The sequence below is a fragment of the Lipotes vexillifer genome, unplaced genomic scaffold (genome assembly GCF_000442215.2).
Source record: "Lipotes vexillifer unplaced genomic scaffold, Lipotes_vexillifer_v1.1 scaffold1187, whole genome shotgun sequence".
NCBI lineage: Eukaryota > Metazoa > Chordata > Mammalia > Artiodactyla > Lipotidae > Lipotes > Lipotes vexillifer.
Window position 1 is genome coordinate 450,222 of NW_006776226.1, and position 27,990 is coordinate 478,211.

Genomic DNA, 27,990 nt, shown 5'->3' on the forward strand with positions numbered 1-27,990 from the left:
GGATCCTCCCGGACCGGGGCACAAACCCGTGTCCCCTGCATCGGCAGGCGGACTCTCAACCACTGCGCCACCAGGGAAGCCCCAAAGACACATTTTTTTAAATGTCCCTCTTTAACCTGGGAATAAATAACTTGGAAATATTTCTTTTAGTTCCTAAGCTTTGATATGACTTACAATGGAATAAAAAGATGTCAAAGTTTCAGTTCCTTTTAATGTTTCTTTTTAATAGTTCTGAGATTTGATACCATGGTGCATTTTTTTAAATGTCCCTCTTTAACCTGGGAATAAATAACTTGGAAATATTTCTTTTAGTTCCTAAGCTTTGATATGACTTACAATGGAATAAAAAGATGTCAAAGTTTCAGTTCCTTTTAATGTTTCTTTTTAATAGTTCTGAGATTTGATACCATGGTGACAGGCATCAAGGAAATACTTAGAATTAATGATGCTTTCAGTTGATTTGAAAAAAGAATGTATTTTTAATTCCTCTAGCTTCTTGATTAAATTACCATCTTGCATACAAGCTCATTCCTGGCGTAAATGAATTGAAAATATCGATTTCAAGAATTATTTTGTTCCATATAACACCATGCTTATTTTTGTCTAACTTTACCAGATTATTTTAACCCAAATTATAGAAACAAAAAAAGTAAGCAGATGGTTTAAATATTATAAATACATCTTATAACACTTTGGTATTTAGAGAATTATTTTTTGGAATTGATGAGCTGTGTCTTAGTATTTAAATATCTGCTATTTCTTAACTTTGGGGGGTCTTAACCGGGTTAATGTTTTAAAGAATTTTAAAAAAAATTCACCTTTAACATAGAAAGAAATAGTCACTTGAAGTTATTGTGGTATTCCTTTACAATTCAGTGAAGAAGGTGTATAGATTGTTTGCAGTATCATTTGAAATATTTCTTTTCCATTACTTTCCTACTACGATTACTGCATGTTTCCATTTCATCTCACCTGGAGTATTTTTTTTTTAACATATTTATTGGAGTATAATTGCTTTACGATGGTGTGTTAGTTTCTGCTTTATAACAAAGTGAATCAGCTATACATATACAAATATCCCCATATCTCCTCCCTGTTGCGTCTCCCTCCCACCCTCCCTATCCCGCTCCTCTATGTGGACACAAAGGACCGAGCTGATCTCCCTGTGCTACGCGGCTGCTTCCCACTAGCTATCTATTTTACATCTGGTAGTGTATATGTGACAATGCCACTCTACAATGAGGTATCATCTCACACCGGTCAGAATGGTCATCTCAAAAAATCTACAAACAGTAAGTACTGGAGAGGGTGTGGAGAAAAGGGAACCCTCTTGCTGGTGGGAATGTAAATTCATACAGCCACTATGGAGAACAGTATGGAGGTTCCTTAAAAAACTAAAAATAGAATTACCATATGATCCAGCAATCCCATTACTGGGCATATACCCTGAGAAAATCATCTGGACTATTTTTATAACAACTTCATGATGTCTCTGACTTCAGTCTTTCCCTTCACTGTTTTGCCCCATACTCTACCCACTACTGGATCTTCCACAAATACTATACTGCTCATATTATTATAGTAACTTCTGCATTGAGACGTAGAAAAGAGTATGGGTTTTGCAATAAAGACCACTTACTATTTCTGCAATTTTGGACGCAGTCTTTAATCTCTCTCAGTTTCAGTGTCCTTAATTATAAAATGGGGCTTTTTCAATAAACTCGTAAAAGTTGGAGTTATGATTAAATGAAAATAGTGCTTATTTTATTAATACTTCTCATCTGTCTATTGAAGAAAGTCCAAAATTCTTAACTTGGCATACAAAATCAACCAGAGTTTGAGCTCAGACCACCTCTCAACACATTAACTCATCCGTACATGGCCAACGTTTTAGCCAAAGCCCATTCAGAACTCCTACGTTCCATCCTTGGCTTCTCTCTTCCTGTACCTCCACCTCTTTTATCTTTCTGCTGCCTGGAATTTCTTTCCTGTATCTTCATCACTTATTGAAATGCTCCCAATTCATTAATGCAACCTGACAAGGCATCTTCAAATTCCTGATCAAATGTAACCAGCCTAAGATGAATGAACCTTTTTCCCCTGATATTTGTAGGGCACTGATTTTTACTTTCTTATGACACCTAACACTTACTGCTTTGAATAGTAGTTACTTGTATAAAGGTCTTTTCTAAGAGACCTTAAGGTACACAATAGCAAGGCCAGTGTTATAGTCATGCAGGCTCATGGCACTTAGAATTGTATCAGACACAAAGTTTTCAATAACCATTTGGTGAATTAAGGTATAATTTACCTTTTTAATATCCATAATCATCCCATTATTTCAGGATTATTTCTCATAGAGATTTTTTTTTCTCATTAAAACATTAAAAATGGACAAAATTTGGGATAATTTTTTTCCTGTGTTGGCTCAGGAGGACTTCTTAGACGATTTCAGCAATGCAGAGTGCATGTCACTTTGAGTACATTTATTATTATTATTATCTAGAAAATTAGCTCAAGTTGGCTATAACAGCAGAAATGTCCCCTGATATATCAAAGTTTGACAAATCTATTCCCATTAAAGAGAGAACCAAAGGCATTTTTAGCTGATACTTTGTATTTTTAGAATTTCTAGTTTATTTCTGACTCCAAACCATCAGAACACATAAGATTCTATTGTATTACTAAATGAGTGTCCTTTTGTTCAGAAGAGCATGTTAAAAAATGCTCCAGATAATCACATAATATCTCATTATACACCATAAGACTAAAAAAAGCTTCTTAACCTGTCTAATACATTTTCCATATTTTCAGGCAAGTTTTACCTAAACCATTTCTGACAGGAAGACAACTCTTCTAGTCTTAATTATCCCAAGGGAAGATGATTTCATAGCCTCCCTTATAAAATAAGGACCTTCACAAAAGAATGTGATAAATGAACCCTAGAGCTATTGCAGTGATAGATGAATTATGTCAGTGAAAAACTTGGAATGAATACAATCAAGGAAGAAAAATCTCACTTTGCGTGAGATCAGGTAAGCATAAAGCATATATGAAGGCTTTTAATGATGTCTCTAAGGAAAATTCTGCTTTGAGATGGAGAGTCAGGAGATGATAATGGACTTTGATGGAAGGGGAGAGGAAAAGAAAAGACCATTTGAGAAAACTGAAGAAGAAATATTGGGAATTTAACGGAACAAAGCCATGTGGAAAGAAATATACCCATAAGTCAATGAAGTATAAAAAGCGCAGTAGGGCCCCAAATAGGAGGCTTTTCTAGATTGCATCTTTAAGACATACTTAATGTCTGTCAATATAAGTTTAAAAAACTGTTTGCTCTGCATTTATACTGACTAGTTAATCTTTAAAAAATTTTTAAGACTTTAAATACTAAATTTTTATTACTGCTTTCCTAAAAGGATCCCTCAAGGATTTCTCTGTTTCCGCTTTGGTTAGTTTTAACAAATGCAAGGATTGCCATTCCATCCTGTCCCCTTGATACCCCTGGCTGTTTGAAAAAGAATACTCAATTCATTTAATAAAGAAAACACTTGTTCGTTGGTCTACCTTTTCAGACTTCCAGCAGCTGTAAGGATAATTAAAACCATCCAGAGTATCGTTGTTGTGTTCCTTATGGAAGCTTCGATTCTATTGATGGCATCTAACTTTTCTTTAAGAATTTTATGAAATTGTCCATGAAAGATAACTGTATAGTTCTGGATGGCACTGGTAGAAAGAGAGTCACAAGCAGTAAGGGCGAAAAGTATAACAGGGAGCAGGGCTTTTAACAATTTATCTTTTCTTTAAGGCCAGGAATAGATAAACCATATAAAAATTTTGTAGCTTCTTAGAGAATTTGGATGGTGTGTATGAAGCAATCTGGATAATCTACTCTTTCATTATATTACATTTACAATTTATATGTTCCAAACATTCCTTCTTGTGAATAAAATATTTTATTATAAAATAAAACATATTTAGGTGTTGGTTTGCTAAGGGTAAATAGTTTTGCTCCTGTATATATACTTTTAATACTGTGCTTTAACCCTGCTGGAATAATGCATTATTCCTTATTTTTTAAAATGTCATATGTACATCTATTCATTGTGCAACACAATTAGAATAAACATGTATGATTTTGTTAAGCTGTACCATCTCAAAAATATTTAGGGGAGAGCTACATGCAGATTTTTTTTGTTTTTTTTTGCGGTACGCGGCCCTCTCACTGTTGTGACCTCTCCCGTTGCGGAGCACAGGCCCCGGATGCGCAGGCTCAGCGGCCATGGCTCATTGGCCCAGCCGCTCCGTGGCATGTGGGATCTTCCCGGACTGGGGTCCGAACCCGTGTCCCCTGCATCGGCAGGCGGACTCTCAACCACTGCGCCACCAGGGAAGCCCCAGTAGATTTTTAAAAATAAATTTCTTCTCTGTTCTCAGGCTGGTCTTATCTGATCTCAAACAGATCAATGTTGAATTTATTCAAAATGGTCTTTGTTGCTAGAAATTTTGTTTAAAACTAGAGAAAAGATAAATGTTCTACATGGGTTTAAACTTTTAATTAAGCCTCACAAGCAGCAAGAGCCAAATAACAGAGTTCAATAACTAAAGAAACCAATGATATTTGTGTGAAATGAGTTAACTCTGTTGAGGGTTTTGAATATTATATTACCTCAGTATAAGAGAAAGTATGTAAGAAACAGTTCCACTAGTATTTCCTACATATTTTATTTCCTTCTCGGTCTCTGAGGTGTGCTACCTGCCCAGTCTACAAGTAATTGATGACTTGGATAATCAATAAATTTTGTAAATGATATGTTCAAAATTTATCTAATTTTATTACTATTACAAACTTTATCCTGCCATTAATTTCAATAAAATATCAATAGAGTAATAAAATCTTATAATTTGATACGTTAGGGAAAGCCAGTTAGTAGAAGAGGGAACAATGTATTAAAATCTTGCTAAATACGTGAATCCAGGCAAGAAAAAAGTAATAAACTAATAAAACAAAACAAAATTCCCGGTGCTTTTTTATTAGTATATGTGGGGCTTTTGATTTTTAAAAATTATCATTTGGAGAGTAACATTTGTTTTTATTTCTTTTTCTTTTTTTTAATTTTGAATTTCTGTTGCTATGACATATATTCTGAAAAACCTCTAAAGCAAAATTATACACTTTATTTCTATTGCAGAGCCAACACCTGTGCAACCACATGTAGGACAGGAAATAGATCTTTGCCCTCTTATTCACCGTCTGTGCCTTAGCCTCCCAAGTTAACTTTTATGCTAACTTTAAGGTTACTGATTTAATGTTATTAATTGCCTTGCTTTTCTTTAATAGTTTTTACTATGAAATGCACATCCCTAACCATGTTTAGTTCACCATTTGTTGGAGAAATGGAATCACGCACTATGCATCCTTTCATGCCTTTCTCCTAACATGGTATTTGTGATATTTAGCCATGTTGTGTGTAGCTGTACTTTGTTCATTTACATTGCTGTATTGTCTTTTTTGTGTGGCTCTTTTACACTTTTAAAATCCATTCTACTGTTCATGGACATTTGAATTGTTTCTAGTTTTTATCTTCATGACTCTTGGGTGTATACTTAAGTGTGGAATTGATAGGAATGTGTAACTTCAGGTCTAGTGGGTATTGCTAAACTGTTTCCCACGTGGTATAACTGTGCACTCCCATTTGATATTTCCCCATTAATTCACGTCCTTACCAACCTTTGTTACTTCTTTGGTTTTAAAATTCTAGTTACTCTGATGGATGTGTTGTAGTATCTTAGGGTACTTTTAGTTTGCATAGCTGACCAATTAGGTTGAGTTCTGTTTGGCCATTTGTGAAGGTTTTATTTAAATCTCTTGCCATATTTTTCTATTGTGTTATCTTTTTTCCTCTCTATGGATTTGTATGATTAATACACACACACACACACACACACACACACACACACACTCAGACACCGTATAAAAATCCTGTGTTGGTTATATTTGTTGTAAATATCTTCTCCCAGTGTGTAGTTTACCTTTTTGTTTTCTTAATGCTGTCTGCTGGAAACAAAAATAATTAATTCTTACGTGGTCCAGTTGGCCTGTCTTTTTCTCCATAGTTATTGCTTATTGTGCCCTGTTTAAGAAATCTTTCCCTGCCCTATCATGAAGATACTTTCTTGTATTGTATTCTAGAAGCTTTATTGTTTTACCTCTCACATTTTGCTAAATAGTTTACCTGGAATTGATCTTTATGTTTTATGTGAGATAGATGACAAGTTTCATTTTATTCCATGTGGATATTAAATTGTCCTAGAATTGTTTAATGAAAGAGACTGTCCTTTCCCCACTGTATAAAAGTGCTAACTTTGTTAAAAATCAATTGTCCATAAGTGCATACATGTGGTAATGAACACTCCATTTCATTCCATTTGTTTTTCTCGTCTGTCCTTGTGCCCATACAATGTTCTTTTAATAATTGTATTTTTATAATAACTCCTGATATCCCATAGAGCAAGTCTTTTTACCTTGTTCTTCCTCAGTAGTATCTTAGCTATTCTTGGCTCTTTGCACTTCCACATTTAGTAGCAACTTGACAACTTACAAGGATACAAACACACACATGTCACACAAAGTTGTGATTTTTTTTTTTTTTGTATTTCATTCAACCCTTAGAGAAATTTGGGGATAATTAACATCTTAAAATGTTGAGACTTCAAATCCATGAACATGATGTATCTCTCCAGATTTTTAGATCTTTTGTGTTTTCTCTCAATAAAATGTCATATTTTTTTGTGAAGATACCTTCATGTCTTTTATGAGATTTAATCCTAGTATTTGACTGGTTTTCCTACTGTCATAAATAGCATGTTTTTCAAGCGACTATGTATCTAGAACCCTTATAAAACTATGTCTCTGGCATCCGTGTAAATCTTTCTAAAATTATTTTATATCAGGGTTAGTAATGCTCACTGTGTATCTCAATTCAATACAATAACTTTGTCATTGCCCTCTGAAAATCTATGGATTTTGGTTGCCAGCAAAAGAAACTGATTTTGGCTAATTTATGCAAAGGAGAACTTAAAAGAGAATACAGATGAGAGGAAAGATATCTGGGTTTCTAGGAATCTGTTTTGAAAACAAGTGAGAACCAAGGCAATGCCAAGGTCCAAGGATCATGAACTGAAGTTTGAAAGCATGTTTCCTCTGTGACAACTTTTCTATGTTCTTGCTTATTCTTGCATCTTTTCCTCAAGTGTATTATTCATAGCACAGAGCATTTAATTTACCAAACTTAGATCACTTCCTGACTCTCCTTATATAAAGAGAGGGGAAATTGTGTCTTTGGTCTTTTTCAGTAGAAGATGGTTCCTGAAAATTATCTTTGCACCAATGCTACTCACAATGGGAAAAAGAGCAGAGTATAATTCCTTAAGGAAAACGGAATGCTTTTAAGAGAGGACATGAATGCTGGAGAGATAACTAACAAATAGTAACTCCTCCTTAGAGGAAGGTCATAGATGACAGTCTGGTGCCCATCAGGCAGTTCTCTCTACAGTTTAGTAGCAAATGCTTTGCTAAATATGGATATATACTGTAATAGGATTTCTGAAGCCACCATATTCTTTTCTCTCTTTCTCATATATATATTTTCCACTATTACCCCTTATTGATTTTAATCTGTCAAATATATATATATATTGTGTATATTCTATTATCCCTTATTGATTTTAATTTGTCACAACATGATAATTTATTTAAAAAAGGTTTAGTGAAATAGAAGATTAGAGAATTAGGAGTCAAGTCTTAGTATAACTATTTTTAATATTTTTCCATAGAAACTGTATTATTATGTGAAGAGAAATCTACCCTGTAACTTAATTTTTCCAGGAGTTAAAATAAGATGTATAACGTTATTTTTGGCAGAGCACTGAAGTTCAGTTAGGGTTGATATTTAACCCTTTTTTCATTCCAGGGATGCCTCAAACTTCAACCGTGTTACTTACAAAATGAGTCACTTCCTGTACTCCAGTTGTTTCCAGATGTGTTACGCTCCTGGAGATTAATTACATTTAGAGTAATGTTTATATATGTGCAGATCTAAATGTTATAATGCTAGGTTAATCTATTGTATTTCAAAGAGACTTCAGAGATCTTTTCATTCAAACTAAAGAAGGAACTTGGCCTACATATCTCTGGAATTTAATTGTGTACTATCCATTGGAAAGCTTCCCAGGATGAAGAATGGTATTCTTTGAGGCAACCTTATTCATTGTTGGACAATACTATAGCCCCTTTCTATATCAATTCTTTAAGAATTCATGACTCTACTTATTTTTCTCTACTTTTTTTTTTCCTAAATGTCATTTTTTATTCTAAAAATAATACATGATTCTTTAAAAAGATCATTCAGGTAGGAGAGAATTGTATGAAATAAAAAGTGAAAGCTTAAAAGTTTTTTATACTGCTAAAGTAATTCTTCTGTGCTATTTCCACACATCTGACTAAGTTCAGCCTCTGGAGCAAGAGAATGTGTGTCTGTCTACTCTTTCTTCATGTGACAACACTGCAGGTGTCTTAACAGCTAACTTGACCTCATTAAGTGTTTAACAGCTAACTTGACAGCTAACTTGACCTCATTAAGTGTTTGGTTTTTGTTTCTGTCTTACTGTGCCATCTATTTTCAATTGTTAAATGTTTTAGGTATGTACAAGACATCTTTAAAAGAGAAAATGAAATTGCTTAATATGCTTCCATAGTAATATTTGTGCAATTTGAATTTATTTCTAAAATTCGGGACAACACTGAATCTACAGACTTGGCATTGTGAATTATGTTTTAGCTATTACTGAATTTTTACATAAAACCTCAATATGAATGCCTGTCAGGAGAGTATACAGAAATGGCATTTTTGTTTTGTGAATAGGGATTTGATAGAAACATCATTTTGTCATCAAAATGTTATGTGTCTCTAATGTTAAGAATTTCTTGATAATGGAACTGGTAATCATAACCCTCCTTCTGATAAAATAAAAGTCAAAGAAAGCATTACTTTAATTTGTAAAGTCACTGCATTGAAAGATTTTTAAAGTGCCCATGTCAGTCCGTGCATCATCTTGCTAATGAATAAAAGTATCATTTCAAGGTCATATGCATGTAAGCTAGTTTCCATCCAAAGAATTGCTAATAAATATTTTCAAGTTTTCTAAGAAAGAGGTTCTTATTGAGAGGACTTAACAGCGCAATAGAATGCAGAAAAAATTAACTTAAGCCCATAGCTGTGTCATTGAGATATATTTAGTAATATCTTCCCCAACTTGTATAATTTAGAAGAAAATGATTATAATATATAATTACTCAGCAATGTGTTTCTTTTAACAGTAATGCATATTTTTATTAATAGATCTATTTTTTAAAAAAAATAACTACTTATTTCATAGCTTGGATGTTCTAAAAATTAATTTATCCATACCCCTTTTAATAAGTGTATAAGTTTTTAAATTATTTATAACAGATAATGTTGTAAAGAACTTCTTTGAAAATGTATGTGAATATTTCTGTAGTAGATCCCTTAACTGGAATTGCTGGGTTCAGAGTATGTGATTTCAATTTTTGACATAATATGTAAAATTGCTGTCTAATAACGTGATTTCCACTCACATCAAGCGTGTTGTTTTGGAGCACTAACCTCACATTCTCTCCAAAACCTAATAATAATCACAATTAATTTTTGGACAAATTGATATCCAAAAATGACATCTCATTTTAATTTTCAATTTTTAAGTAGGTTGTAATTTGGAACCATTTGAATATATCTTCCTGGGAATATTCTTCCCTCTTTTTAAAAATTGAAATATAGTTGATATACAATATTATGTTAGTTTCTGGTGTCCTACATAGTTATTTGGCATTTACATACATTATGAAATGATCACCACAAGTCTAATAACCATCTGTTCTGATACAAAGTTATATTATTGACCATATTATTTCTGCTGTAAATGACATACCGTGGATTATTTATTTTATAACTGTAGGTTTGTACCTTTTAATAATCTTCACCTACTTTGTCCATTACCCCACCCCCCTCATTTTGGCAACCACGTGTTCTCTATATCTATGATTCTGTTTTATTTTGTTTTGTTTTTTAGATTCCATATATAAGGAGATAATAAGAAATTTGTTTTTCTGTGTGTGACTTGTTTCAATTAGTATAATACACTCTAGATCCATCCATGTTGTCCCAAATGGCAAGATTTCATCTTTTATGGCGGAGTAAAATTCCATTGTATATGTATGTACTGCAGTTTCTTTGTTTATTCATCTATCAATGGACACTTAGGTTTCTTCCATATCTTGACTATTGTAAATAATGCTGCAACGAACATTAGGGTGAGTATATCTTTCTGAATAGGTGCTTTTGTTTTCTTTGGGTAAATACCCAGAAATGAAATTTCTGGATCATATGGCAATTATATTTATAATTTTTTGAGGAACCTACATGCTGTTTTCCATAGTGGCTCCACCAACAGTGCATGAGGATTCCCTTTTACCCACATTCTCACCAAGACTTTTAGATGATAGCCATTCTGACAGGTGTGAGGTGCTATCTCATTGTGGTTTTAATTTGCATTTCCCTGAAAATTAGTAATGTTGAGCATAATTTCATGTGTCTTTTGGCCATCTGTATGTCTTCTTTGGAAAAATGTCTAGTTATCTGCTCATTTTTTAAATTTTTTGTTTTGATGTTGAGTTTTATGCATTCTTTGTATATTAACCCCTTATCAGATTTATCATTTGCAAATATCTTCTCCCATTCAGTAGGCTGATTTTTCACTTCATTGATGGTTTGCTTCACTGTGTAAACGTGCTTTAGATTGATATGTGCCATGTGTTTATTTTTACTTTTTTTTCCCTTGCCTGAGGAGACAGATCCAAAAGAAATGAAAATTGCTAAGATTGATGACAAAGAGTATACTGCTTATGTTTTCTTCTAGGAGTTTTTTAGTTTCAGGCCTTACTTTTAAGTATTTAAACATAGTATTGGATGTCTATTTTGATTTTATTTTTATATATGATGTAAAAAAGTAGTTCAGTTACATTCTTTTGCATTTGCACCATTTTCCCCATTTACTGAAGAGGCTGTCTTTTCCTCATTGTATATTCTTGCCTCCTTTGTCACAGATTAACTGACCAGATAAGTGTGAATTTATTTATGGGCTGTCTATTCTGTTCCATTGATCTATGTGTCTGTTTTTGTGCCAGTAATATACTGTAGCTTTGTAGTATAGTTTGAAGTAAGGGGACATTATACCTCCACCTTTGTTCTTCTTTCTCAAGGTTGCTTTGGCTATTTGGAGTCTCTTGTGTTTCTGTACAGATTTCAGAGTTTATTTGTTCTACTTCTGTGAAAAATGTCATTGGTATTTTGATACAGATTGCATTGAATCTGTAGATTGCCTTGGGGAGTATGGTCATTTTAAGAATATTAATTTTTTCAATCCATGCACATAGAATATCTTCCCACATGTTTATATAATCTTCAGCTTATTTCATCAGTATCTTATACTTTTCAGAGCACATGTATTTTTATCTCCTTGTTTAGATTTATTCCTTGTATTTTATTTCTTTCAATGCAGTTGTAAATGGGACTGTTTTCTTAATTTCTCCTTCTGTTAGCTGGTTGTTGAAGTAGAGAAATACAATAGATTTCTGTATATTAATCTTACATTCTGCAACTTTACTGAATTCATTTATTAGTTCTAGTAGTCTTTTGGTGGTATCTTTAAGATTTTCTCTACATTGTATCATGTCATCTGAAAATAGAAACAGTTTTACTTCTTCCTTTCCAGTTTGAATTCCTTTTATTTATTTTTCTTATCTGATTGCTGTGGCAAGGACATCTGATACTATGTTGAATAAAAGTAGTGAGAGGGTATTCTTGTCTTGTTCCTTGATCTTAGAGGAAATGCTTTCAGGTTTTCACTGTTGAGTATGATGTTGGCTGTGGGCTTGTCATATATGGACTTTATTATGTTGAGGTATGTTCCCTCTATATCACTTTGTTGACAGTTTTTATCATGAATGAATGTTGAAGTTTTTCTAAAGCTTTTTCTATATCTATTGAGGTGATTGTATGATTTTTATTCTTCTATTTCTTATTGTGGTGTATCACATTGATTGATTTGTGGTGTACCACATCCTTGCATCACTGGGATATATCCCACTTGAACTTGGTGTATGATCCTTTTAATATATTGTTGAATTTCATTTGCTAGTCTTTTGTTGAGGATTTTTTGCATCTATGTTCATCAGTGATATTGGCCTGTAATTTTCTTTTTCTGTGGTGTCTTTGTCTGGTTTTGGTGTCAAGGTGATGATGACCTCATAGAATCAGTTCAGAGGCATTCCTTCCTTCCTGTTCAATTTTTCAGAATAGTTTGAGAAATATAGGCATTAACTCTTCATTAAATGTTTGATAGAATTCACCTATTAAGCTATCTGGTCCTGGACTTCTGAATTTGGGTGTTTTTTTAAAATTACTGATTCAATTTCTTTAATGGTAGTCGTTTTGTTCATATTTTCTATTTCTTCCTGATTCAGTCTTGGGAGATTATGTTCCCAGGAATTTATCCATTTCTTCTAGGCTGTCCATTTTTATTGGCATATAATTGCTGACAGTAATCTCTTAGCATTCTTTGTGTTTCTGTGTTGTAACTTCTTTTCTTTCACTTCTGATTTTATTAATTTGAACGCTCTTTTTTTCTTGATGAGTCTGCTTAAAGTTTATCAATTTTATCTATCTTTTAAAAAATCCAGCTCTTAGTTTTGTTGATCTTTTCTGTTTTTTTTTTTCAGTCTCTATTTCATTTATTTCCAATCTGATCTTTACTTTTCTTCTACTGACTTTGTTTTTTTTTGGGGGGGGCGGGGGTGGTTGTTGTTCTTCTTTATCTACTTCCTTTAGGTGTAAGTTTGGATTGTTTATTTGTTCCTTGAGGTAAGCTTGTATCACTATAACCTTTCCTCTTAGAACCACTTTTGCTGTGTCCCAGATTTTGGATGGTTGTGTGTCTATTCTCATTTGTCTCAGGTGTTTTTTTGAAATTTCCTCTTTAATTTCTTCAGTGACCCATTGGTTGTTTTCCAGCATATTGTTTAGCCTCTACATGTTTGTGATTTTTGTAGTTTTTTCTTGTAGTTGATTTCTAGTCTCATACCTTTATGGAAAGATGCTTGATATTATTTTAGTCTTTTTAAATTTGTTGAGTCTTTTTTTGTGGCCTAGCATGTGATCTGTCCTGGAGAATGTTTCATGTGCATTTGAAAACAATGTTTTCTGCTGCTTTTGCTGGAATGTGCTATATATATCTATTAAGTCCATTGGTCTAATTTAAGGCCAGTGTTGCCTTATTGATTTTCTGTATATTTGATCTGTCTATTGATGTAAGTAGGGTGTTAAAGTCCCATAACATTATTGCATTATTGTCAATTTCTCCAATTATGTTGTTAATATTTGCTCTATGTATTTAAATGCTCCTATGCTGGGTACATATACATTGACAATTGCTATATCTTCTTGTTGGAAAACTCCTTTTATCATTATATAATGTCTTTTTTTGTCTCTTGTTAAAGTTTGCATTTTAAAGTCAATTTGTCTGACATGAGTATTGCTACCTCAGCTTTCTTTTTGTTTCCATTCCATGGAATACCTTTCTCCATCACCTCATTTTCAGTCTGTGTGTATCTTTATATCTGAAGTGTGTCTCTTGTAGGCAACATATACATGGGTTTTGTTCTCATCCATTCAGCTACTCTTTGTCTTTTAATCGGAGCATTTAGTCCACTTACATTTAAAGTAATTATTGATAGGCATTTGCTTAGGCCATTTTGTTGACTGTTTTCTGGTTGTTTTACAGTTCATTTTTGTTCCTTTTTTCTTCTCTTGAGATTTGATGACCATCTTTAGCATTATGTGATTGTTTTAAGTTGATCTCTTAAGTTCAAACACATTCTTATAACCCTACAATTTTATTCCTCATCCCCATATTTAATGTTTTTGACATCATATTTACATGTTTTTGTTTTGTGTATCCCTAAATACTTGTTGTGCATATAGATGATTCTACTACTTTTGTCTTTTAATCTTTCTACTAGCTTTATAATTGGTTGATCTACTACTTTTATTGTATGTTTGCCTTTACCGGTGACATTTTCCGTTTCATAATTTTTATGTTTCTAGTTATGGCCTTTTTCTTTTCTGCCTAAAGAAATCCTTCTAACATTTCTCATAATGCCAGTTCAGTGGTGCTGAACTCTTTTATCTTTTTTCTTTTCTTTTTTTTTTTTTTTTTTTTTTTTTTTTTTTTTTTTTTTTGTCTGTAAAACTCTTTATCTCTTCTTCAAGTCTGAATGATAGCCTTGCCAGGTAGAGTATTCTTGCTTGTAGATTTCCTTTCTTCAGTGAATATATCATGCCTCTCCCTTCTGGCCTGCAATGTTCTGCTGAAAAGTCAGCTGATTATCCTATGGCAGTTTTCTTGTATACAACTGGTTGCTTTTCTCTGGCTGCTTTTATGGTACTTCCTTTATCTTTAATTTTTGTTATTTTAATTATAATGTGTCTTGATGTAGACCTCTTTGGTTCATCTTATTTGGAACTCTTTATGCTACTTGAATCTGGATGCCTGTTTCCTTTCCCAGGTTTGGAAAGTTTTCAGCTATCATTTTATCAAATAAGTCTCTGTTTGTTTATCTCTCTTTTCTCCTTCTTGACTGATATAGTGCAAATATTAGTATGCTTTACGTTGTCCTAGAGATCTCTTAAATTATCCTCATTTCTTTTACATTTTTTTTTCTTTTTATCTGTTCAGCTTGGGTGACTGTCTTCCAGATCACTGGTCTGTTCCTTTATATCATCTAATTTACTGTTGAATCCTTTTAGTGTATTTTAAATTTTTAGTTATTGTATTTTAGTTATTGTATTTAATTTTAGTTATTGTATTTCTCTCTGTTTAGTTCTTCATTATATTTTCTAACTCTTTGTTGATATTCTCACTGTGTTCATCCATTCTTCTCCTGAATTTTTTGAGCATCTTTATGATCATTACCTTGAACTCTTTATTGGAGAGACTGCTTATCTCCCCTTAGTTTAGTTCTTTTTCTGAGGTTTTGCTCCTTTGTTTGGAATGTATTTCTCTGTATCCTCATTTTACCTAATTATCTGAGCTTATTTTTATGTATTAGGTAAGTCAGTTACATTTCCTGATCTTGGAGAACTGTCTGTATTTAGGACATGTCCTGTGAGGCCCAGCAGCATGCTTTCTTCTGGTCAACAGAGCTATATGCTCTAGGGGTGCTCTCTATCTGGGTAGAGTGCCGCCTTCTATTGTGACATTGCTGGCTACTATGGGCATGCTGGACAGTGTGGCTGGCCCCTGGTTATCTGTGAGGCTCTTCTTTTTGTGGTGGCTGCAGGCCTGCTATAGGGTGTGCAGCTGTGTCCCCTCATGGTTGGCTGTGCAGACCAGGGAGCTGCAAGGTTGGTGCTGGCCCTATGGAGGGCAGAACTGTGTCCTTGAGTGTCTGGCTGCCCAGGCTGAGGAGCTTTGGGGCTGATGCTGGCCTGCTGGTAGGTAGCACTGGGTCCCCAGATGGCTTGTTGTGAGGACTGGGGTGCCACAGTGCTGGAGCAGGCCTGCTGGTTGATGTGTAAGCCCTTGATACTAATAGGCTAGAGGGAGGGCTGACTCTTAAATGGCACTTGCCAACATCAATGTCCTTCTGGTAGAATTAGCTCCCACAGTGGTTGTCGCCAGCATCTCTGTCCACAGCAGAGCCCCAGTTGCCTGCTGCCTCTCTGGGAGGATCTCCCAGGTCAGCAAGTGTGTCTGACCCAGGCTTCTTTCAAATTACTGCCTTTCTGCTGGGACTTGCAGCATGTGAGATCTTGTGTACACCCTTTAAGAGAAGAGTCTCTGTTTCCTATAACCCTCCAATTTGACCAAATGTAAGCCCTGTTGTTTTTAAAAATCAGACATTCCAGAAGCTTGTCTTTCCATTTCAGGACCTCTGAGCTTGGAAGCCCAATGTGGGGCTTGAACCTCTTGCTCCTGGGGGAGTACCTCTGCAATTGTGATATTCTTCCTGTATGTGGTTTGTGGACTCGAGGATTTGGGTCCTGATTATATTACATCTCCCCAACTCTTACCTGCCTTGTGTGGTTCCTTCTTTATATCTTTAGTTGTGGAAAATCTTTTCTGCTAGTCTTCAGGTCATTCTCATAAATAGTTGCTCTGTAAGTAGTTGTAATTTTGGTGTGTTCATGGGAGAGGTGAGTTCAGGGTCTTCCTATGCCACCATTTTGATTATATACCCCTTTTCTCATTTTTAATTGGGTTGCCTTTTTATTATTGACTTATTGGAACCCTTTTAAAATTAGGGTTCTTATGCTTTGTCTATCACCTATGATGCAAATACTTATTCCAGTGTGGTATTTAGTCTTTAACTTTGTTTATGGAGCTATTTTTATGCAATGATTTTTTTTCTATTTTTAATCTTTTGATCTTTATAGCTCATCATTTTCTGTCATGGTTAGAGCAGCCTTTTCTACCCTATGAATATAAACTATCATTCAATATTTCTCTTATTGAAAATGTTTCTTTTTAACTGGATGCCAAAAATAGGAAAAAATACAACATAATAATTGCTAATATATATTACTTGGTGCTTACTCTGTGGCCAGCAATTTCCTAAGGTTTTCACATTTCTCATTTATTTGATCTTCAAAACTATCTGATAAAGTAGGCTTTTATTATTTGGTAGATAAGGGCACTGAAGCACAGAGAGATTAAGAAATTTATCAGATGTCACTCAGCAGGTGGGTTGTGAGACAGGAATCAACCCTCCACAGTCTGCCTCTTTAACCTGTTCAGTAAACCGTAATTAATTATTCACTAATACCAATAGGTTTACTTAAGAATGATATTTTAATATCTCTTTATTTCTAGCACTGTGTTGGTCTGTAGCAAATATGGTAAAATTTAAGTGCTTCTTCCTTTAATATGAAATGCAGAATGAAGGAAGTTGTACATTAACTTGAGAAAGCAAAAGGAAACAAACCATTATATCATGCAAGTAGAAAACAAATTGTATAGTTCAGAAATTAGAAACTCTTGGTGATAAAATTCACAGGTTCTAGAGCAGGAAGATTTTAGTTTTGGAAGTCCTCCTTACTTCTCTCTGAAACATCAAAAATATATTGAATCAAAGGGTAGCTTTGGAGGAACAGAGGTCATTCTGTTTTTGATAGAAAAACAAAAAAACAAAAACCTCTTCTCAAGAAAAAAGACAGTAACTCAGTCTAACACACCATAGTGATCATCTGAAACAATCACTTTATTTTTATCAAAGAAGAAAAAGAGATTCATAGAGGAAAGTGATGTGAAAATGTCATTCGGTAGTGGTTCTGGGAACAGAACACAGTTCGCCTGCTTCTAAATCAGTATACTTTCCACTACCTCCAGTTATTCTACTGCATATCCATTATACTGTAATGGCCTTGAAAGAAATAATTTTTAAACTGCTAATTAAGCAGTGACCCTACCTTGGTATTTTAAGTAACATGTGTATGTTCATATTCAATTACAAGAAGTGTATAGCTTCAAGAGAGGGGAAGAAAATCCTCCCCTGACCTTGTGAAGTCCTTCTTCTATGGGTTTGGTAGAAATTTCTAACTCAGTTTCACTTTCTATATTTAGAGACTTTAATAGCATTCAAGGTTGCCATAAGAAAATATTTCCAGCAGTATTTCTTTTACCTCACATTTTTTTTTACTATACTATGAAATAGAAACAAACAAATAGAATAGGTGAAATCTGGAACATCTAATTAAAGAATATCTATATATTTAGAGAATATCTGACTATTATGCTGGATATAATTAGTCCTTAACTTTCATATTTCCTTTTATTTTGATAATACCAGAGTATAGCATTTATTCAAACAGAAAGTAAATGTATAAAATAAAATAAAATATCTGCTTAAAAGTATATACAGAGTTGATTTTTTTTTTTCTCTTTCAGTTTTAGGTAAGTTACAGAATGGTGACCATTATAGGTAGTGCTCCTACTTATTTCCTCTGAATGATACATCCAACTCTGGTGATTCCTTTGAGCAGAGTTTCTCATGGACTGTTACTTATATTCTTTGTTCCTTTTTGTTGGGGAATTAGCTTTAGGAGGCAAATAGTCTGCCATTAAATAGTGGTGTTAACTGACCCCCTACTCAGTCTTAAATATTCTTGTAATAGACTTAAGCTGTTTGCTTTTCTGTATTGGGAGCCAATGTCGTTATTTTATGGAATTTCCTGTGCCTTGGATTAATCTTAATCAACAGAGGAAGAATGCTGCATGCATTCATTCATTGAAATATGTATTCCTCTTTCTCTGTGCCAGTGGTTTGGCAATGATGGAGGAGAGGAGAGAGAAGGAGAAAGGGTAGACTGGGGAAGAAAGAACAAAAGTTGAATCCAGAGCTTTGTGTCTGGGGTCAGGCTGCCTGAGTTCCACCACTTTACTAGTGTGACATTTGTCAAATTGTTTAATCTCTTTGTTTCTCACTTTCCTCGTCTTTAAAAGGGGGACAGAATGGCGTGTTAGAGGAAGAGGTATGGATTAATTTATGTAATGTAACTGTTGACTATTTTATATCTTTGTTTGAAGATTATTTTTTGTTTTAAATATCTTTTGGCAATAATTACCTTTAAATTGAGTTCTGTGAAAAATGGCATGACATCTTACAAGGGAGGATTGTCTACAAAAAAGAATATTTAATAATTTTATGCTGCTTAGATTTTCAAAATATTGTTCTGAACATGGAATTATTGAGCCTTATGACAGTTTTAGGTCAGAGTCATCACAGTCATTAATATCCTCATACAAACTAAGTCTCTTATTCCAAGTACACAAATAGCAAGCAGCTGAGATGGAATGAAATATGGATTACATAAATTCTAGTACACTGCTCTTTTCATTTGATACTACCTTGCCCAGGATCTAGGCACCTGATAGGAGGCAGAAAAAACAGGGCTTTAAGAACATGTGATGAGATCTATGGGTAGAAGCAATTACTTTTTTATAACTGTCAACTAATAAGGCTTAGTCTTTCCTTTCTTTTTTATTTTACCATAAAAGAAGAAACAATGCACAGAAATATAAGGAGAGAGGATAAGGATACATCCATCATTCTAAACTCGCAGCAGACTTCTTGGGATCTTCAGGATCTTAGTAAATTTTAGGTAAAGTAGGTAAGTATTAAAGTTGAGTGAGAGGCAGTAAAAAAAAAGAGATTTGACACAAAGTTAAACACTCTTAAGCTGTAGTTGAAACCTGAAGACTATGTAAGATCCAGACTAAGTTAGAAAGATGTATATATACTACTTAAGCATGAGGGACAAAGCCTAGTTGGGATGAACTTACGTATTGTATATCTACATATCATGTGTTTGTGTAAATATGTTCCAAGTTTAGATAGTGATAATTTTGCAAATGATTTCTGATGATAATACTCAGATTTTGTATAACTTTTGTGGTAAATTGTATTGATTACTTTTTATACTTCTGTGAATTTTATTTAATGATTAGATTTTACTCTTACAGTAGCTTTGTTCATTTACTAAACATTTTAAGTAACTACACTGCACCATATAGAAAGCAAAGATAAATAAGTTGCATTTTTAGCTGGAGATTAATATTATGGAATGGAGAAGTTTGCTAATCTGGATTTCTCAATTGATTGTGTCCATGTCCTCAATATGCAGACCAAATAAGTTTCATTAAGACACTGGATGGTAATTTATTCTATTTATATAGATACTCTATTTGTGTAGAAGTCATATTTTGACAACTCTAAAAATCTAAACAAATTCACTAAGAAATAAATGAAAACAATTTCTTAAGGGAAAACACTGCAAAGTCCATAGCGGATTACAATAGAATTAGAAAACCCACTATGGCAGAGAATATTTTTAAAACTATGTGTAAATTTATGTTGTCTAATTTAGTAAATTTGACATCACAAAGTACTAACAGCATGGATTAGGATTACTTAAAGTGGAAACACTGTATGATGGTTCCTAGTAAGGAAGAAGACACAAGAAGCAACGTGCCCAGCAATAAAGCAAATGTCTTCATCGATCTCGCTTAAGTACTGAAGGCATGACCTTATAACTGCATATTTTAGTAATCAATGTTTTTGATGACTGTATTATCAGAGAAAGGATAAGTAGTACTTTGGTATCCCCTGTTTTAAAAGACAGAGGAAAGCATATATGTTTCAAGAATTTTCTCAATAATAATAAGTTTAAAATAATATTTTATTACATAAAGGGTAAACTTTATCTGGAAACAGAATTTCCGTTAGAACTAGTAGTTACTGAATTCTTCTCAATTGACTCAATTTTCATAAAGTTTCCTACTCCAGTTTTTAGTTTGAATAGAACAATTATGCAAATAAAGTGTCAAGGCAGCTAAAACTATTATTTATTTGCTAATTCCTGTGCTTTTTTCATTTTCCCAAAATTAAATCAACTTTTAAAAAAGAATCACATTTCATGGCAATTACTTTTCACTCTTCCTGCCTCCCAGAGGAGGTACAAATACTTACTGTACTATGCCTGAGCTATTCAGGGTATTTGCAAAGCCACTGCCCTCGTGGGGCTCATAATATCAAATATATCTATGATACTGTAAGGATGTGCTAAGTAAAACAACACAGCATGGTGCTTACAAGTAGTGTAGTTTGTAGACAACTTATTTTAATTTGCATGAACACTTAGAAAAGTAAGTGGCACATACTAAGTGCTCAGTAAGTTGATAAAATAAGAGTATACTGTAATGGTTCAGAAGAAGGAGGTTACATCTATATTCTTTAGGCTCAGTGAAAAATACAGAATCTGAGCTGGACATGAAAGATGTGATTTTGATAAGTGGAGAAGGCAACCGTCTGGAAGAGGCAGCTGTTTCAGATGGAGAGAGCCATGGCTCACAGATGGGACTGTGTGTCATATTTAGGGAAGAGTGATCCAGTTTCACTGGTATGGAAAATAAGCATGAAGGAATAGGATCGAACTATCTAGAAATGTTATGCTGGGGTCAGAGAGTGGAAGGGCTGCTAGGCCAATCTGAGAAGTTTTTTACTTAATTTAGAAATTACAAAAAAAATACATTAAGCCTAGAAGCTGATATGATTAAAATTTTATCTTAGAAAATTAATATATTTAGTTTGTTTTTTTTAAAAGAGATTGGAGGAAAAGAGACATGTTGTATGTTATTAAAAAACAACAACTAGCAAACAAAGTAGGTTAGTGATAATAAGAATGGCAAAGAAGGAGTCATGGATGGATTTTAGAAAATTAACTTTTGTTTAAATTGAGTATCTACTAGATTTTTTCTAATGTTGGTTGCAGGGTGAGCAATAACAATGCTTTGGAATAACCCAAAGCAGGTTTTCCAACCATGACACCATACCTGGGGCTAAAGTAGCTGTGTCTCAGTAAACAATAGAATACTGGATAAAATAAGTTGAACAAATGTTTTTGAACATTGGGCAATGGGAAATGCAGGACTGTGATCACAGAGAGAAGAGGAAAAAGAAAATGAGGAGAGCCTTATGATCACTTTGGCTTTTTCCCTGAAAGCATTTTCCTAACCATGGTGCAAGGAGGAAGAGCCAAGGCAGAGTTCAGGGGTCTCTCTGAGTTGAGGTGAGAGAAACAGAGATTGAGGAGGCCCGAACTGCTGGAATTTACAAGGCAGGAGGGAGCTATGAGGAAAAAGAGCTCTAAAAATCCGAATAGTTGTATCATTGAGTCTATTGGTGAATACTAAGCCAGCCAGGTGTAGAAGGAAATTCTACACCTGATTAGGGTGAAGCTGGTTAGGGAATAACCTGATTAGGGAATAAGTAGGGAGCTTTAACATGATCAATTTTCAGAGATCACACAGGGCTAGGGGATGTTTTAGTTCCAACAGGTTAGAGTAGGGAGAACTGTTTGAACGCCTGGGACATTCATAAGAGACCACATAAGATCACACCTTAGAAACAGATGTAAATTTAGCTTAGAATAAAGGCTACACAAGACCCTCCCCCTCTCCCCAATACAAAATCAACACACACACAAAACCTAAAACAAGTCTAAAAAGGATTAAGCTGGTCTGCACATGACTGCTTGTCAGAAGAAAAGTCAGATACCTTTTTGAAAAATTCAACACAATTCAGTACTCAATAACAACATTCACAATGTCCAGAAAACAAAACCAAAAAAAAAGTGAGATATGCAAAACCAATGTAACGCCTAATCTCTTTAAGAAAAAATATGATAATAGAAATGAATGCAGAAATTAGAGATGATGAAAATAGCAGAAAATAGTTTAAATCATTTGTTATAAACAGGCTGAAGATTTAAAGAAAACCATGAACAGAATAATAATAGAAATAGAAGATATGAAAGAGAATTAAATGGAACTGACAGCTGAAATATAAAATATCTAAATTGAAAATTCAATGGATTGGATTAATAGCAGTTAATCTGATGCCTTTCTAATCTTTTTATTACAGAATTTCCTGTCCCTGTCTATCAAGGGAGCTATGCCTTTTCTAACCCTCATCACATATGTCACCCACTTAACCACAAGTCAGCATCTTGCTGCTTCAGAGGTAATGAGTTCATTGATCAATGTGTGAGATGTCAGTGTAAGCTGAAAAAAATGTTTAGTGAGGCTAACAAGGCCTTCATTTTTAGGAAGCTGGCTTCATTTTAATGAATCCTGGCCTATATCCAGGGTGGTATTCCAAGATAAGTGAGCAAAAATTTTAGGATTCATGGAATGAAAAGAGAATGTCTGTGTCCTTGGTAATGACCAGGCAAGAAGCTTTTCAGATCCCTAGGCCCATTTTCTTCCTTAAAATACGTAAACTATTTTATTGTTTTCTTCTATTTAGACTATGCCTGTATAAGCAAAGATGAATGGACATTTACTGGAGCTTGAATTTGCCTGAATAAATTGAAGCTAAAATGTTTAATAAAGAATAATAATAAAGAATAAATGAATATTCATCTCAAATAGTTCTCATGGGTGCCAGCCCTCTGTACTCAGTAGTTTTCTAGGTAGAGAGATAATATAAAGTTACTGAAAGGTCAGGTTCATGATTTCAAGGATGTTATGATCCCTTTGTCCTATTATAGCATATTGATACTTTACATTAATGATATTTCCTGGATCAGCTCATTGTTAAAATAATAAAACCACATTTTTTACACCACCCTAACCAAAGGAAATAGTGTGGGCCTTCAATGCATGAAATTAAAAAAAAAAGGCAGTTGGGATGGGAGGGAGTATGAGCCTGAAACACTTGAAACTCAGAACTCAGTGTCTCACTCACTCCAGAAAATTCCACAGAGGTCTAGGGTTCTTGCTGAGTTCCCCAGACTTCCTCTGAACTTTATGGTCCAGAATCACACAACCTGAAAATCAATGACAAAGATAATTTTTCAGCAATCTATATTACTTTTTTCTGAAGAAATATAGCCAAAATAATATGAAAATCTTGGTTTTGATACTAACTAAATGTGTTTGGGTACTTTTAATGCACAAAAATCTTTTTCTTTAATAACTAAAAATCAAACTAATTTCAGTCCTCTGGTGAAAATATCAGATCATCTAACCCATAATGCTGTTCTCAGACCATCATTTATTAATGCATGGCACAGTTATTTACTGATAGCCAGGAGATTTTCTAAGTGCTGATGGTAAAACAGTGAATAACACAAAGTCTATGTCCTTATTAAATTTGCATTCCTAGAAAGGAGACAGAAATTTTGACCGTTTTAAAGAGTCAATATGTAAATTATGTCAGGTAATTATAAGTATGTGTGGAAAAGCACAGAAAGAGAATAAAATAAATGGGGGAAAATTCTTTCTTAAATAGGGGGTCAGGGAAGCTGAGGAGCTATACTTGGACAGAGATCTGAATGAAATTGAGGTATTGGGTGAATTAGAATCTACCCTGTGAGTGTTCCAGAGAGCCAACATGGAGTTCATTGGTGAATGCAATAATGCTTGTATTCATGAAACGGGGACAGAAGTTTGATTGCAGTGGATAAGAGGATGGGAAGAGAGGAAGTATTGACAGTTCTTTCAAGGACTTTGAATTAGGGCAGAAAATCAATATTTGTTAAATAAATGATGGAAAAGATGGTCTAGTTTTTCTGATTCATTATGTCATTTTACCTTGATGACATTTCATAGATCAGTGGCTATCAAATTTTTTTCTAAACAATGAAAATTTTTTACTCACTTTGCCAACATACGTCTTTTGTGGTGCCATCATACGTAAACAGATATCCTTAGAATATTACTGAATACTGTTATGACGTTGTTAGACTACATACAACCAGATGATGTTATATTGAAATATTTACTGAGAATCTACTAGTGCAAAAGCTGTGTATGCATGTATTTATGTATAATATGTGTGCATATACTGACCTTGACCTCATGATCCACTTATTCTAGGAATAAATGAAAACATATGAGTACAGAAATAAAGAGTACATTGCAGTCCATGCAGGTTCCCCCAAATTTCATTGTTTTGTTTTGTTTTGGTTTTGGTCTAAATTATGGAGCTGCATCTGACTGGGGTGATCAGAAGTGTTGGACTGTAAGACTTCAGATGATGGGTAGGATTTTAATAGCTGAGAAGGTACTGTGGAAATGGTATGGTGCAGAGAAAGAGTTTAAAAAAGGGTCAGAGGTAAGGCATAGGCAAGAAAGCATGAGTCATATTCAAGGCATGGTAAATGATCTGATAAGATACTTAAAATACAATTGGATACAGAGAGGAGAAATAAACAGTAAAGGGAATTAAAACATGTTGTGTTTTTTATGCCCTAAAATTATCTCAATAAACTTTCAAAAATCCACCCCACATGTTCCTATTTTACTAGTGAGGAAATTAAGATGGAAAAAAAGTTGTATACCTACTGAGTGGTGGATAGAATCTTATCTCTCTTGCTCCGAAGTGTCTTTTCTACTGGACTTCACTGTCTCTTAGGTAAGTCTGTAAAGAATCATTGGGCCCAGGTTTTGGTTAACCTTTTGATACTGAGTTAAATAATTTCAACTTCATTTATTGAATAATAAATAAATAATATTAAATAATATCGAAGTCTTTTTGAATAAACATTGGTACAGTCAGAGTTGTGCTTTGGAAAATTAATCTGATGGCTGAGTCTAGAACTGATTGGAATGGAGAAATAGGATTAGAACACACCAAGCCTAAGTCAAATGTATTCATGTAAGCTGAAGTTATTAAGAGTATGGCAGCCATAGAGATGTGCTGCTTGGCTCTCCCTTTCAGAAACAACCTGCTGGTCAGCTGCAAGTTGTACAGCTAGTGGACAGATTCACATTGGTTTTGGACTGAGGTCATGCTTTTTCCTGGGCATTTCTGTACCAATGATGACTGAGCATGTCGGGGCCCCAGAGTCTGGCCATTTCTGCCCAATGCAGGGCTCCTGTAATGGGAAGTCCTTGCTCCAGAGCACCCCACTGGGTTAGGCAAGACTTTGTTAGATCTTTACTGTGGCTTGAGGCTCTCTCTGCCAATTCTGCTTCTCTCCTTCCCCTAAGTCCTTGTCTTAAATATTTTTCACATCTGTATCACAGTCTGAAGGATTTCCCCACCCAATCTTCCTTCTTCACCTTTTTTATCTTTCACAGATACTATCCCCAACAAATCTCATGTGCTCCTATCTCTATCTCAAAAATGTTCATCTGGGGATAATTAAAGTGTGAAAATCCCAAAGTGAAGACAAATGCTAGAGCTGATGCTGGATGATGAGGATAATTTGACCTTTGCATCACTTAATTTTTTTAGCATCTCATCCAGAAATGCAGTTTATAAGTGTGCAGTTTCTAGAACTGCCAATGTATCCAAAGAGGTGGAATCTAAGAAAGAGAGAAAAAGTCAGAAAAAAAGGAGGCTTAAGGATAGTAAGAGGAGAACCGTGCCAACAGAGAAGTGAGTTTCAGTGAGGTTGGGGGAATCAATACCATAAACACTGCCAAACTGTCAAGGAGGGTCAGCACAGCAGAAAGGTCATGTTACCTGGTTTTTGTTTCTGAAATGTGACTCTGTTCTTCAATGTGAGCACAAATGTCTGTAAGCAACAAGGACCAAGAGAGGTCACTAATCTCCTAGAACCTTAGGTCTAGAACTTAACCCTAAGGAAATACCACTTCCCCAGTGAAGCAATAGATATTTTTTATAAGTATTTTTGATAAGGAATTGATATAAGAATCATAATCAACTCTTGTTAAGACACACATATTCATTATTAGAATGAATACTATTGATCGTAAGAATAGAAACTTTGAAGATACACACTCACTCATTTACATTTGTCTTCATCGTTCTACCTAGTTTGCATTCATTTTCCACCCTGGTTGAAGCAAATAGAAGTAAACATAATATCTCCTTAGTTGGTTTACACCTTTATTTTCTAGAGTGTGTCTTTCAGATTGGTGTTACACATGTCATCTGCATTATTGCAGTTAGTTAAAACTATGTTAAGAAAAGGGAAGTAGAAAAATAGGGCTTTGAATATTGTCTTTCCTTGTCTAATATTTAGCCCAATTAACTGTGTCATTTTCTTTAGTCATTTTCACAGCTGACCTACAGTCTTTATTATGCAAAGTTGTGTGCTTCTTAATGTAATACAATCACTTTAATTATGGTCTTAACTCTGTCCTTCTACTTTGTTTGAATCTAGACATACTCATTAGGAAGAAGTGGTATATTTCCAAGTAAAATTGGGCTGTAATTCCTGGTACCTGCTGTGGGTATTCAGAGAACAGTTCTCCAACTGTGATATTAAGATTACATTATTTATCATGAAGGAAACTTGCCATCTTATCTTAAGTGAAAGGCCAAGATTATGCCCTACAGGGATAATAATGGCTTTTTTTTTTTTAATAAAAGTATTGATCTAATTATTTCTTTACTGGTACCAGGAGAAATATGTGGCTGCCTGCATTATTACCATTAGCTTGATTCTGGCTTATACACATAATATTATTATATTTAAAACTAATTTTAAAAATCATATAGCTGAAGAGTTTTATATAAAGTTCTTTTATTGATCATGAATGTCAGAGTGTTGATAATGCTGATGTATTTTTACCTAATATAATTTTCTCATTAATTCTACTAAGGACAAATACAAAAATTGGGACATAAAATACTTTACTTATTAATCATTTCCTAAGGATTTTAGTGCTAACTAAGCATGCTTAGTTGAAAAAGCTCAGGAATACTGCATTAAACATTGGGGAATTAATAGGAGCAAACAAAGAGATTTCCCCAGGATCAGATCTTGAAGATGGAGGTTAGAAAGTCTCCACTGGCCAGTAACCTTCTGCTGTTGTCTTCAGGAGTGCCTTCTGATCCTAGTGCTTTAGTTGCCACCAATTAGCACTGAGAAAAAGCTGAGTCACTTGCCATCATCTCTCCTTTATGCAGCCATTGGTGATATTGAAGAACTGACCTGAGCCATCTGTGGTCCAAAGCCTTTGTTCCAGCCATGATTGTTATGGGCCTTGATCAGAGGAATTTAGATGGCCCTTCCTTCATTAGATGTACCTAATGATGATGTTACCATGTTTAATAAGGTTTGATTGAATCTTTAAAATAATATGAACAATTGCTCATTTCCACTGGTTGACACTATGGTCACTTTAAGAAGAGCTAGAACTACATCTTTATTCACAGCATTTGAGCAGCAGCCTCCACTTGGACATCCCCAGTCACAGCATTGCTGTATTTAATGTTGTGGGCTATAGAATCATCCTAGATAATGTGTTCTGAGGAATCTAATCTGCAGAACCCTAGAGAGCAATTTGGTACACTGGTTTTATTTCCCCATTTCCTGC

General features: G+C 34.2%; 1 protein-coding gene across 1 annotated transcript in view; it reads left to right on the forward strand.

The window, feature by feature from the left end:
* The window catches only part of KCTD8 (potassium channel tetramerization domain containing 8), a 262,965-nt gene that overhangs the window by 83,559 nt on the left and 151,416 nt on the right, over positions 1-27,990 (forward strand). The window lies entirely within an intron of this gene.